Here is a 14,253-nt window from a genome sequence, read left to right as displayed (position 1 = left end):
ATTCCCTGTCCTCCACCAGCTCCTGGAGCTCGCACAAACTCATGTCCATCGAGTTGGTGATGCCTCTAACGGTCTCATCTTCTGTCGTCGCCTGCCCTCAATCTTTCCCAACATCACGGTCTTTTCCAATGAGTCGGCTCTTCACATCAGGTGGCCAAAGTATTGTAGCTTCAGCTTAAGCATCAGTCCTTCCAATGAATATACAGGATTGATTTCCTTTAGGATTGACTGCTTTCATCTCCTTGCAGTCCAAGGGACTCTCAAGAGTCTTCTCCAACACCACGGTTCAAAAGCATCAATTCTTCGGCACTCAGCCTTCATTATGGTCCAACACTCACATCCATGCATGCCTACTGAAAAAAACCATAGCTTTGACTACATGGATCTTTGTTGGCAAAGTGATGTCTCTGCTTTGTAATACACTGTCTAGGTTTGTCATAGTTTTGCTTCCAAGGAGCAATTGTCTTTTAACTTCATGGCTGCAGTCACCATCTGCAGTGATTTTGAAGCCCAAGAAAATAAAGTCTTTCCCTGTTTCCATTGTTTCCCCATTATTTGCCATGAAATGATGGGACCAGATGCCATGATCTTAGTTTTCTGGATGTTGTGTTTTAAGCCAGCTTTTTCACTCCCCTCTTTCACTTTCATCAAGAGGCTCTTTAATTCCTCTTCACTTTCTGCCATAAGGGTGGTATCATCTGCATATCTGAGGTTGTTGATATTTCTCCCAGCAATCTTGATTCCAGCTTGTGCTTCATCCAGCCCAGCATTTCGCATAAGTTAGATGAGCAGGGTGGTGACAATACCTTGATGTACTCCTTTCCCAATTTGGAACCAGTCCAGTGTTTCATGTCCAGTTCTAACTGTTGCTTCTTGACCTGAACAGATTTCTCAGGAGACAGGTCAAGTGTTCTGGTATTTCCATTTCTTGAAGAATTTTCCAGTTTTCTGTGATCCACACAGTCAAAAGCTTTAGTGTAGTCAATGAAGTAGCAGATGAGGAAACAGGGCTCCAAGGGATGCGACGTAGTGAAGACCACATGGTTCATGAGCAGTGAGCCACTTTCAGAACCCAGATGAAGCTACCACTTTGGATCCATTTGAAAGATGTTTTCGGTAAGGATTCCCTGGCTTTTACCTTAAGGATAATGAAGTCATTTCTTGGATTGAGGTGAGGAACAAGTCTTACTACTTATTCAACTTTCAGCACTTAGGGATTCAGGTTTTCTAGAGGTTTATCATGCTGGAGAAGTACCAGTAAATAAAAGTGATTAATCATTGCCTAGATTATATAAGTGACTCCCAGCGGAGGGGAAAAACAAATGTTGCGAGAGCAAGCAGGATTGTCCTTAATTTGTGTCATCTGCTGGAAACATTTCTGTTTTCTGGAATCTCTTATTGTTGTCACATACATTTCTCTCAGTTTGGAGGAAACCCGAGGCTTTGTTTTTCTCCCCCAAGACTGATTCTCTCTCAAGGAGACTTCATTAAACCATGTATTGAATTGCGTTCCTGAATCCTCTGAGTTCTATTTTAAGTAGATTCCCATTGTAAAAGCCAGTTTTACTGTTCTTTTCAGTTACCTCCTGAACCCTGCCATTGACATTGTCACTGAGGGCACAGTGATCATTTAATATTAATTGACTGAACTTTATATAAGCTTTTATTTTCCGCTGTGGATTGAAACATAACAGATAACTTATTGGAGAATTGCCACCAAGAAAGAAAAATCGTTAGAAGTAATGAAATAGCAGAGTTTCAATATGAATGTGTACCCCCTATTATATCACATGCATTTAAATTCCCTGGTATCGTCTGTCCGCTTGCTAGATGACTATTCCCCAATGCTGTCTGTGTCTCATCAGTTAATAGAAGCCAGTTGCCCTTATACTGGCGTAGAAATTGCAATTTTCTGCATATTAAGAGACTGTTCTGCCTCTGCAGAAACGAGAAAATATTAACCCCCAAACCAAATGGATCAGAGCAATACTAACAAGTCTAGCATTATTCTGGTTCCTAGAACTGAGAAATCCTGAGAACATCTTTGGATTCCTCACATTAACACAGAGTTCATGACCCAGCCAGGTCATAGAATACAGCTGTGAAGAAATAAAGGTTCTGACAAGAAGAAAAAGGGAATTGGGGAGATCCTAATAATTTAAATTCACATGTAAAAGAGCCATTCATCAGTATTCCAAAGTCCCTGGGAATTCCCTGGTGGTCCAGTGGTTAGGACTCTGTGCTTTGACTGCTGAGGACTGGGATTCGATCCCACGTTGGAAAACTAGGATCCCATAAGCTGCATGGAGTGGCCAAAACAATGCAAGGTCCTTGAACACAGTGTTTCTTGGCCTGGGGATGGGTAGTTCCCCCATGACCTATGTATGCGTCCTCAAGCCAGCAGCTCAATCTGTCTGTGCTTTATGTAGTTTCTTCACCAGTGAGATGGGACTAGTGAAGGAACTTTCTTCACAGGATTCTAGGGGTTAATGAGTTAGGACAGATCAAGCACTTAGAACAAGGCCTAGTATGCAAAAAAAAAAAAAAAAAATCAATGCTGTCTCTGTTCTGGGAAGACCACTAACCTGGTAATCTGGTGCCTTTTGTTGATCTCTCCAACAGCCAGGAAGCTCACTGCCTCACAGGTGACATCAGCAAGCCCCGTTCTTTCTCAGGGCTCAGTTTCACTCCCTCTAAATGAACCGGCTGAGAATATCACCATTTCCTCAAATGTTCAGTTGTAGTGAGATTAATTTAGTAGTTCTGACTAGCATTTTTTATTTAAATGAAACAATAGAATAGACAATATCAGAAAACATAGTATATACTAAGTCTTGTTTTGTGATGCTTTTGTCTACATATATTCTGGAAGGGGTGCTAGATGGAAATGAAAATTTTTTTTACTGGTCATGCTCAAAATTTCGAAGTTACTGGAGTATATGATACCCCAAGTTTCCTTTTCTCTCGAGTGGTTTCATATTCTGTAAGAAGCAAAAGTCATGGACAGCAGAGGGCCCTGGAGATGGATCCCAGAGGCTCTGCTAGGCATGGCCCTTCCTTGCTGAGCTGATTTCTCTGAACCTCAGTCTTCTCTTTTGCAAACGTGGATGGCAGTATCTGTCTCTCCTAGGCCTATTACAGGGCTTCCCTGGTGGCTCAGTTGGTAAGGAATCCGCCTGCAATGCAGGAGACCCAATTCAGTCCCTGGGTCAGGAGGATTCCCCTGTATCTGGCAAAGAAATGGCAACCCACTCCAGTGTTCTTGCCTGGAGAATCTCATGGACAGAGGAGCCTGGCTGGTTACAGTCTGTGGGGTCACAAGAGCTGGAAACAAATTAGTGAACTAAACCAACCACCAGGCCTGCTACAAGGAAAAGATGAGCTGCTGCTAAGTCACTTCAGCCGTGTCCGACTCTGTGCAACTCCATAGACGACAGCCCACCAGGCTCTGCCAACCCTGGGATTCTCCAAGCAAGAACACTGGAGTAGGTTGCCATTGCCTTCTCCAGTGCATGAAAGTGAAAATTGAAAGTGAAGTTGCTCAGTCATGTCCGACTCTTTGCGACCCCATGGACTGCAGCCTACCAGGCTCCTCCGTCCATGGGATTTTCCAGGCAAGACAACTGGAGTGGGGTGCCATTGCCTTCTCTGAAAGATGAGCTAATGGATTGTAATTTAAGTGTTGTTATAAAATATACATTGTATCATGATTCTCATCATTGATTGTTTTTGACCATAGGAAGTCTCTTACCTTATGACCCCTCTTTCTGCATCACCAGTTTCCTTCACTTCATGTCTTTCTTCTTTGCTTGAAATATCTGCCCCATTTTAACTGTCTTAAGTTCAGTTGCTCAGTCGTGTCCAACTCTTTGCGACCCCATGAATCGCAGCACACCAGGCCTCCCTGTCCATCACCAACTCCCGGAGTTCACTCAGATTCACATCCATCAAGTCAGTGATGCCATCCAGCCATCTCATCCTCAGTAGTCCCCTTCTCCTCCTGCCCCCAATCCCTCCCAGCATCAAAGTCTTTTCCAATGAGTCAACTCTTCGCATGAGGTGGCCAAAGTACTGAAGTTTCAGCTTTAGCATCATTCCTTCCAAAGAAATCCCAGGGCTGACCTCCTTCAGAATGGACTGGTTGGATCTCCTTGCAGTCCAAGGGACTCACAAGAGTCTTCTCCAACACCACAGTTCACAAGCATCAATTCTTCGGCGCTCAGCCTTCTTCATGGTCCAACTCTCACATCCATACATGACCACAGGGAAAACCATAGCCTTGACTAGACGGACTGTCTTACTCATCCTCTAAGACTTGGCTCAGGCACTGTGTCCTATACAGCATCTTCTCTAAGCTCCTGGATTGTATTTCAGTGCCCCACGCCATCCCAAATGTATATCTCTCTTTTACTTTTTCATTTTAAAGTAAAACATGAACATATCTACCACCTCCACTAGATCATCACACTTCCCAATTTCTTATTTGCTGCTTAATTTCCAAGCCTTAGCCCTGTATCTGCATGTACTGGGCACTCTGTAAAATATTTGTTAAGCTAAACACAATGTTGCCCTTGTTCCTTCTTCTGTATCTTCCTGTTGATTCACTTTTATTCCTACATCCTTTTCCAACATAGTTGCTTCATTTTTCCTACCTCTTCCCCTATTTCTAGCTCATAACTGGCATAAATAATAGCTAATTGGACAGAAACAACTATTAATACCTCTTGGCCTTCATTACTGCAGCATTTTCAGGGGAGGCTATTATGAAAGTGTATTCAGAAAGGAAAAGCAGTAATTGTGGAAGCAACATAGTAGCCAGGGAGGCTTCCCAGGTGGCTCAGTGGTAAAGAATTCACCTGCCAATGCAGGAGATGTGGGTTCCATCCCTGGGTCAGGAAGATCCCCTGGAGGAGGAAATGGCAACCCTCTCCAGTATTCTTGCCTGGAAAATCCCATGGACAGAGGAGCCTGGCGGGCTATAGTCCATGAGGTTGCAAAGAGTTGGACTTGACTGAGTGACTGAGCATGCACACACAATAGCTAGATGAGAAAGAGGATGTGGTCAAGTTATTTACACCTTGTGACATTTAGCTGGAAGACTACATATGAATACACTAGTCAGGGAGAAAGCTGGGAACATGCAGGTGGTTAGAAGAAGGCCAGTCTGGGCCATCCATTTGCACCTTTTCCTCATGTGTCTATAGCTCAGTGGACACAGAAGGTATGGGGCTCATCATGACACCCCAATTATGCTCCTCATTCTGCACATAGAAGAAGGGAGACCCCGACAGCCTGTTGATCCTCAATTATGACCAAGTCTGCCTGACCTGAAAAGTTCTGATTCCTGACCCCACATGTACATGATTCACAAAGCCATTTCCAGGCGGCCATGATAGTGTGACATAGAACTCAATACTGTCCGGGCACAATGATAGAGGCTGTTGCAAACCCTAAGTCAGATCAGATGCTTACATCCCGCTCTGGCTGTTGTACATCTCCTCGCTTGTCACTGCCAGGAGGCTGGGTTGGTTTATCGGGCCAAAGAGGTAACAGTCACTTTCTCAGGGCTGGTAGCTGATTCCTGTGAGTGAATGGGTTAGAAAAAAAACATCTGGTTTGTCTCCCTTGCATTTATCCATTTATTCATGCATGGAGGTTTTGTTCCGGGGATAACTCAAGCATGTAATATTCAGAATTCTAATAAATTGAAAATTTCCTCTGCTGAGATTTCAACAAGTTATTTTCCTGCTGGAGTGCGGTCTAGACTTTTCTTTCACAGAATATTTAAAGTGGCTTCCACTCGGTCCGATACACTGTAGACAGTTTTATGTGTTATACCTTCTAAGTGTGTTTTTTCAAATCTCCAAGCCATCCAATTTGCCATTTAGTGTATATCACCAATTACAATGGTTTGTCTGCCAACTCTCTAAAAGTGGTAATAACAGTTAAGATCCCACATGGTGACTTTCCTCTTGAAGAAGGCTTCACTTACTTACAGATGGCCTAAGCTGACAGCTAATGCCTTGCTGGCATTCAACCAAAGTCATATCTGGACTCCTTCTCGCTACTGGTTGCAAAGCATTGTCACATGCATTATCTCTTTTAATCCTCATAATAGTGATAAGCCCTTGTGAGAGTAGTATTATTTCCAGTTTACAGAAGAATGGACATTGCCTTAAAGATCATTAGTATACCCAAGCAGAGGATTTAGACAGAGACAAAGCCAATACCTGGGCCATCTGACATAAGTCAGTGTCCTCTCCTTCTTCCTATAAATTATGGCTCGCTTCTGTGGCTTCCCTATGGCTCGAGTCAACTTCTTTCATGAGCTCCAGTTTTGTTTCCCTTTGAAGTATCTCCATGGGCAGACTGCAACCACTTTCTTCTTGGCTAGTGATCACCTAGGAGGGTGCATGGGACCAGAGTTCAAGGCACGGCAACATAATTGGAGGTTTGTGGGGGCCTCTCCAGAGTGTTCTCTTTAATAGGAGAGAAGACCAGAATGAACAAATCTTTTTCCTCCCCCACCCTTTTTGGTTCTGCTTTGGGATGTTGTCTGTGCCATTTGGAGTTGTTGCCCAGGCAACTTGTGACTGAGTGGGAAGACATTATAGGCATAAACTATGTTCTCTGTGTGTTCTCACTGTGTCTGACTCTTTGGGACTGCCGTAGATGGTAGCCTTCCAGGCTTCTCTGTCCATAGGATTTCCCAGTCAAGAATACTGGAGTAGGTTTGGGTTACCATTTCCTCCTCCAAGGGATCTTCCTGACCCAGGGATTGAACCTGGGCCTCCTGTGTCTCCTGCATTGCAGACAGATTCTTTACCACTGAGCCACTGGGGAAGCTCTGTTGGCATAAAGGGGATGGCTTTCTGAAAGGATGGAAAGTAACCGGGTTTATAATGAAAAGAGTGAATTCCTAAACTGACCACATCTACCACTGGACTTTTTGTTAAGTAAACAAACATGTTTCTGTCTTAATTCCCTTAATTGAATTTTCTGTTACTTGCTCCTGGCTACATTCTAACTTTCTAACTGCAGCGTTTCTTTATCTGCACTGTTTTTAGTGCACCAATGAATAAAGTGTCTAACATGTTTAAGACTTGTCCCATCACTCCCAACTCCACCAGGTGCCTGACTTATCATCAAGACCTGCGCTAGCCCTGATCAGCTATCAGCTGCTCATAGAATCTATGACACTCTGTCACCCAGTGGTCCCCGACCTTTTGGGCATCAGACACTGATTTCATGGGGCTTCCCGGGTGGCTCAGTGGTAAAGAATCCGCCTGCCAGTGCAGGAGCTACAGGTTCCATCCCTATGTTGGGAAGATCCCCTGGAGAAGGAATTGGCACCCCACTCCAGCATTCTCGCCTGGAAAATTCATGGACAGAGGAGCCTGGTGGGCGATAGCCCATGTGGTTGCAAAGAGTCGGACATGACTTAGTGACTAAACAACAGCTGGTTTCGTAGAAGACAGTCTTTTCATGGATGGGATAGGGGGATAGTTTTGGGATGATTCAAGAGCATTACATGTATTGTGCATTTTATGTCTATTATCACCATATCAGCTCCATCTCAGATGATCAGGCATTAGATCCCAGAGTTTGGGGACCCCTGCTCTATGCCAAGTGTGGTCTTAACTGCTGAGCTACATTTCCTTGGTCACCTCTGCCTGCCTGACCCATGGTTTCAGCTTCCCCAGATTAGTATTTGTTTCACCTTCGTTTTCTTCCCTGCCCCTTCCCCACCCCTTCAAGCTTTTACCTCCTTTCTCATCCTTGATTGTTTATACTCTTCTCTGCTCTCTAACATTTGTGTGCATTTTATTATAGCCTGAGAGTTTTGTTGTGATCACTTGGTTGTTAGTATGTGAGATTCATTGCCTTCTTTTAGCTAAATATTTCTTAATCATCTAGGATGTTGTATACTGACTTAGGAGTTTGTCATATTTAATCCTTAAAAGAAATCTGTGAAATAGGCATTATCTACATTTCCCTTAGTCAAAATATCAGAGTATAGGTAACCAATCCAAGATCAAATCTCTAGAAATAATGTATCCATGAATCTAACCAAGGTCCATGTCTTTTGACGATATGACATAGTGTACGACAACTTCTTCCAAGCTCTTTTCTCTTCCTTGATCTTTCTGTAGTTGTTTTAACCTAGACACAGCTCTAACTACCAATTTCCCCTTCTCAATCTAAGAGAAGCTTGGGAATGTCACATATGTCCATCATGTAGTTATCTTTTCTCTACAGTGCCGTGGGTCCTCTCTGCTATATGTCCAGGCAAGGACAAGTAATTTTGTTTAATCAATATGCATACTGCAGAGAAATAGTGAGTCTTTTGCCTAAGTTACTTGGTCGTGAGTCATGATTCGATTTTTGCTATCAGCTACTATTTTAAAGAGCACTATCCTAGATTTAACTTAATGAAAGTGTCAGCTGTGTGTTTTTGAACAGACAGGTCCATTTGGAGAAACATTTGGTCTAAATTTTATCTGATTTAAAAATATGAGTTTATATGATGATACTCATCACACTTTTATTTATAATCAAAATTTTGTCAGTAACATAAATGCTCAATGCTAAGGCTTAGCTAAATAACGTATGGCATACATGAAGGAATACCATTATAGCTCTTAAATACTTTATTTTAGGAAATATGTTATGACATAGGAAGATATAATGAAATGTTAAAAAGTCAAGATCTAAATTGCATACACTATAGGGCTTTGCATTCATAATGAATTTACATGTTTATGTGCATAGAATAAAAGACCAAGTGGAAATACTACCAGGATATTTTCTGTGATAAGATGCTGTTTATCTTAATTACCTTCTTTATACTTTTTCTGTGTTGTCTAAACTGTCTGCAAAGAATATGTTTTATTTTAATTATAAAAGAAAATCAAAATTAAAGAAAAAGTGATTAATACATGAATCTGCATTAATGTTCCTTAGTTTCCCATCAAATGAAGTTGAAAATTAGATTTCTAAAAAAACCCAAAATAAAAAATCCCAATCACACACAGCTTTTCAATAGCATTCCTGTAGCCTATAACATAGTGCAGTTATTTCTTTAAAAAGTAATACATTTTCATATTACAGGGGATACTGAAGTTTCTGCAGGGTTCATCCTATTTGTGTATTTCCTCTGGGTTATTCCATGTCAAAGACAGAACTGGGACTTGACATTCTTCCTCTAACTGCAGTATAATATAGTTGGGTTACATCAAAAGCAGACTAACCAATGAGCAGTATCACTTTATATGGTGTCAAATCCAGAGACGTAAATGAAGCCAGGTGATTTGGTAGAAATTTGCTTGGGAAAGGGGACATGGGAGATTGACTGTGCTTGGTTGGCTAGTTAGGAAGACTCTCTGGGGAGGTGATAAACATCCGTGAAAACTGACATATAAGGTCTCACCCAGGTAAAGATCTGAGGTCAGAGCATTGTGGTGAGGGAGTAACAAACACAGAGGCTGACAGGCAAGAAAGACCTTGTCAAGGTCAATAAGCCACATAATAAACAGTCCAAGGGCATGTGGACGGAGCTTAGAGAGGAAGAGCGGGAGTAGAGGACATGATGAGGTTAGAGGGGTGAGTCCCGCGTCCTGTGGAGCCCAGCAAGGCATTTTATTTTGTGTGCAGTGCTTTCATAGTGTGATAAAAGTCAATACACAGAATAGTGTAATAGAACTTGAACATTCAAATTAACAGGGCCTTCCAGGCTCAGGTTCGGAAAAGAAATTGAGCTGTGCCAAAAAGAAATTAGACTTGACAGCGATGACAGTTTTAATAAAATGGGAAAGTATAAATATCAAGTGATGTCTCACAGTCTTAGTGGTGGGGGAGTTGTGGCTGTGTTAACAGAGAACAGAAAAAGTTTAAGAACAGTATTGCAGGCAGATAATTCATTTTTGAGTTTGTTTTTAAGGAAAATGTAACCAGTATGTCCTGATAACCATGGCTACAATGACTATGATAATTCAGATAACTATATTATTTCCTGATTTTTAAAAGAAGAATCAAGGGAATCATCTGTTTACATTACATTGTATATATTTGTGGTCGGCATGGTTAACTCATGCTTTCAGGTGGCTCAATTACTATTGAGGGTACAACTCCAATTTTATGTTTATAATTTAGAATATCTTGATTTTCAAAAGTAGTTTTCAATTTTTGTAAGAAGTTACTTTTTTTAAGAGCAGTTCTAGGCTCAGAGCAAAGTTGAAAAGATGGTACAGAGATTTTTACGTAGAACCCCTTCTCTTATGCATGCATAGCCTCCCCTATTACCAACTTCCTCTACCAGTGTGGTGTCTTTGCTGAAACTGATGAATTTCAATGACAATAACACGTTGACACATTGTGTCAATGACACATCATACCTACCCAAAGTTTATAGTTTACATTAAAGATCACTTGATGTTTTACTTTCTATGGGCATGGACAAATGTGTATTGACGTGTATCTATCATTATGATACCATACAGAGTATATTCACTGCTCTAAAAATACCCTGTGCCTTGTCTAGCCATCTTCACCCACTCAACTTCCCATCCTTGGAAAATACTGATCCTCTCACTGTCATCATAGTTTTGCCTTTTCCAGAATATCATATAGTTGAAACCGTACAGGATGTAGTCTTTTCACATTGGCTTCTTTTATTTATGCATTTAAATATGCATTTAAATTCCCTCTATGTCTTTTCATGATTTGATAGTTCATTTGTTTTCTTAGCACTGAACGCTACTCCATTATCTGTATGTACCACCTGCTGAAGAACATATGGTTGCTTCCAAGTTTTGGCAATTATGAATAATATGGTAGAAACATCCCTGCATAGATGTTGTGTGGATATGTTTTCAACTCCTTTGGGTAAATACCAAGGAGCACAGTTGTAGGATCATATGGTAAGAGCATGTTTAATTTTGTAAGAAACTAAGTATTTTCCAAAGTGACTATGCTGTTTTGCATTTCCACCAGTAATGAGAGTTCCTCTTGCTCCATATCTTGATTGGCTTTTAATATTGTCAGTATTCTGGATTTTGATCATTTTAATAAGTATGTAGTGGTTATCTTGTCATTTTAATTTGCATTTCTGATGACGTGATGTAGAGTATTTTTTCATATACTCACTTGCTACCTATATATCTTCTTTTTCAAGATCCTTGCCTTGTTTTTTATTTTTAGTTTTTAGTTCAGTTGGTTGTTTTCTTATTGTTGAGGATTAAGAGTTTTTTGGGTACATTTTCAATAACAGTCCTTCATATGGTGGTTTTTTTTTTTTTTTTTTTTTGCAAATATCTTCTCTCAGTCAGTGACTTGTTTTCTCATTCTCCTGACACAGTCTTCCGAAGAACAGTAGGTGTTAGTTTTATTGAATTCCAGCTTATCAATTATTTCTTTAATGGATGTAGCTTCAAGCTTATCACAGAAAGTTTTCTGTACCTCTGTGTATGGACAAAGCCTAAATACTATTTTGAAGAAATACATAATCAATAGCCCTTGTTTGAAGAAAATTCCTCAATCTAAAATACATTATGTATATGCTTTCAGCTTTCACTTTAAATCAAACAAGCCTCATAAGCAGTCTGAAAATCAAATATCTTCAATATTTCTAATCATGCTAGCATTATACTTAGCTTCATCTTACAAATAATTTCTAAGAAAAGGCTTAGGTTGGATCTGGAAGAGTCAATTGCCTGGATGATGAAAGTTTGAAAAAAATGCATTTGACTTCAGAGGGCAATGTGATTCAAACCAGAAAGTAAAATACAAACTTTTTGACTGAATGAATATTGATAAATATATAGACAAATGTAATAAATAAGAAAAGATAAACATAACTGGGAATATGTCGTTCTGTGGCGCTTGTCTGTATGGGCAACTGGCTTTTCTTTTCTTTTTTTTTTTAATCTTTTTAAAAATTTTTTTTATTTTTTTTAAATTTTAAAATCTTTAATTTTTGCATGCGTTCCCAAACATGAACCCCCCTCCCACCTCCCTCCCCACAACATCTCTCTGGGTCATCCCCATGCACCAGCCCCAAACATGCTGCACCCTACGTCAGACAGGGACTGGCGATTCAATTCTTACATGATAGTATACATGTTAGAATTCCCATTCTCCCAAATCATCCCACCCTCTCCCTCTCCCTCTGAGTCCAAAAGTCCGTTATACACATCTGTGTCTTTTTTCCTGTCTTGCATACAGGGTCGTCATTGCCATCTTCCTAAATTCCATATATATGTGTTAGTATACTGTATTGGTGTTTTTCTTTCTGGCTTACTTCACTCTGTATAATCGGCTCCAGTTTCATCCATCTCATCAGAACTGATTCAAATGAATTCTTTTTAACGGCTGAGTAATACTCCATTGTGTATATGTACCACAGCTTTCTTATCCATTCATCTGCTGATGGACATCTAGGTTGTTTCCATGTCCTGGCTATTATAAACAGTGCTGCGATGAACATTGGGGTACATGTGTCTCTTTCAATTCTGGTTTCCTCGGTGTGTATGCCCAGCAGTGGGATTGCTGGGTCATAAGGTAGTTCTATTTGCAATTTTTTAAGGAATCTCCAGACTGTTCTCCATAGTGGCTGTACTAGTTTGCATTCCCACCAACAGTGTAGGAGGGTTCCCTTTTCTCCACACCCTCTCCAGCATTTATTGCTTGCAGATTTTTGGATCACAGCCATTCTGACTGGTGTGAAGTGGTACCTCATGGAACTGGAAGAATCAACTTGCCTGACTTCAGGCTCTACTACAAAGCCACAGTCATCAAGACAGTATGGTACTGGCACAAAGACAGACATATGGATCAATGGAACAAAATAGAAAGCCCAGAGATAAATCCACACACATATGGACACCTTATCTTTGACAAAGGAGGCAAGAATATACAATGGAGTAAAGACAATCTCTTTAACAAGTGGTGCTGGGAAAACTGGTCAACCACTTGTAAAAGAATGAAACTAGATCACTTTCTAACACCGCACACAAAAATAAACTCAAAATGGATTAAAGATCTAAATGTAAGATCAGAAACTATAAAACTCCTAGAGGAGAACATAGGCAAAACACTCTCAGACATATATCACAGCAGGATCCTCTATGATCCACCTCCCAGAATTCTGGAAATAAAAGCAAAAATAAACAAATGGGATCTAATTAAAATTAAAAGCTTCTGCACAACAAAGGAAAATATAAGCAAGGTGAAAAGACAGCCTTCTGAATGGGAGAAAATAATAGCAAATGAAGCAACTGACAAACAACTAATCTCAAAAATATACAAGCAACTCATGCAGCTCAATTCCAGAAAAATAAATGACCCAATCAAAAAATGGGCCAAAGAACTAAATAGACATTTCTCCAAAGAAGACATACGGTTGGCTAACAAACACATGAAAAGATGCTCAGCATCACTCATTATTAGAGAAATGGAAATCAAAGCAACTGGCTTTTCTTTGGTGACATTTGTTAGATTTTGCACCTTTTGAAATGTCAATGTGACATCACTGGCGTAGATTAAAAATTTTTGAGTCTTTTGGGACTATAAATGCTTGATCACAGATTCAGCAGGAGGAACACAAACATGACTGAAACTTGATCAAACCAACATTCAATGGAGACTTCCCATTGAATATACTTGGTTGACAGTTTAACACATTGCAAGAATGACCTTCATATCCTGCTAGATATGTAATTCCCCCAAACTAATTCCATTATATTATGGCTGTCCATGTAGTAAACTGGCAGCTACCTCTGTGATTTTTTAAAAGAACATTGTAAAAAAAAAATTTAATATATTACCTGCAATACTTAGCCACTAGCTTTCATGAGTCATCAAGAAAGGGAATGCCTGAGTAGCTTCACGTGCTTTGATTTCTTGTTTTTGACTTAGGCTGGAATTTATGCACTAGTTTTTCACTAACTACATTTTTTGGGGTCCTAAACAATGTAATTCTTTAAATCTATTTAAATAAATTGGCTAAAAATTTATGTCCTGAGGATGAAGACATCTCTAAATTGTCCATATTGTGGACACTGTATGAGTAGTGAGATGTATGAGATGAGTAGTCTAGACGTCTAAATATGTATCTCTTTATATGGTATATCAATGGGGAAGAGGTCATGCAGGTTGTTTGGTTTTTTTTTAGAATTTAGTGTGTTTGAATTGCTTCCCAGCTATATTGTTTTATAGTAACTTTGGATGTTAAGGTGTGTTTTTACACTCTGTTAA

Source organism: Capra hircus, chromosome 12, assembly GCF_001704415.2.
Source record: "Capra hircus breed San Clemente chromosome 12, ASM170441v1, whole genome shotgun sequence".
Classification (NCBI taxonomy): Eukaryota; Metazoa; Chordata; class Mammalia; order Artiodactyla; family Bovidae; genus Capra; species Capra hircus.
The sequence above is the reverse complement of the archived record's forward strand: the minus strand, read 5'-3'. Positions refer to the sequence as shown.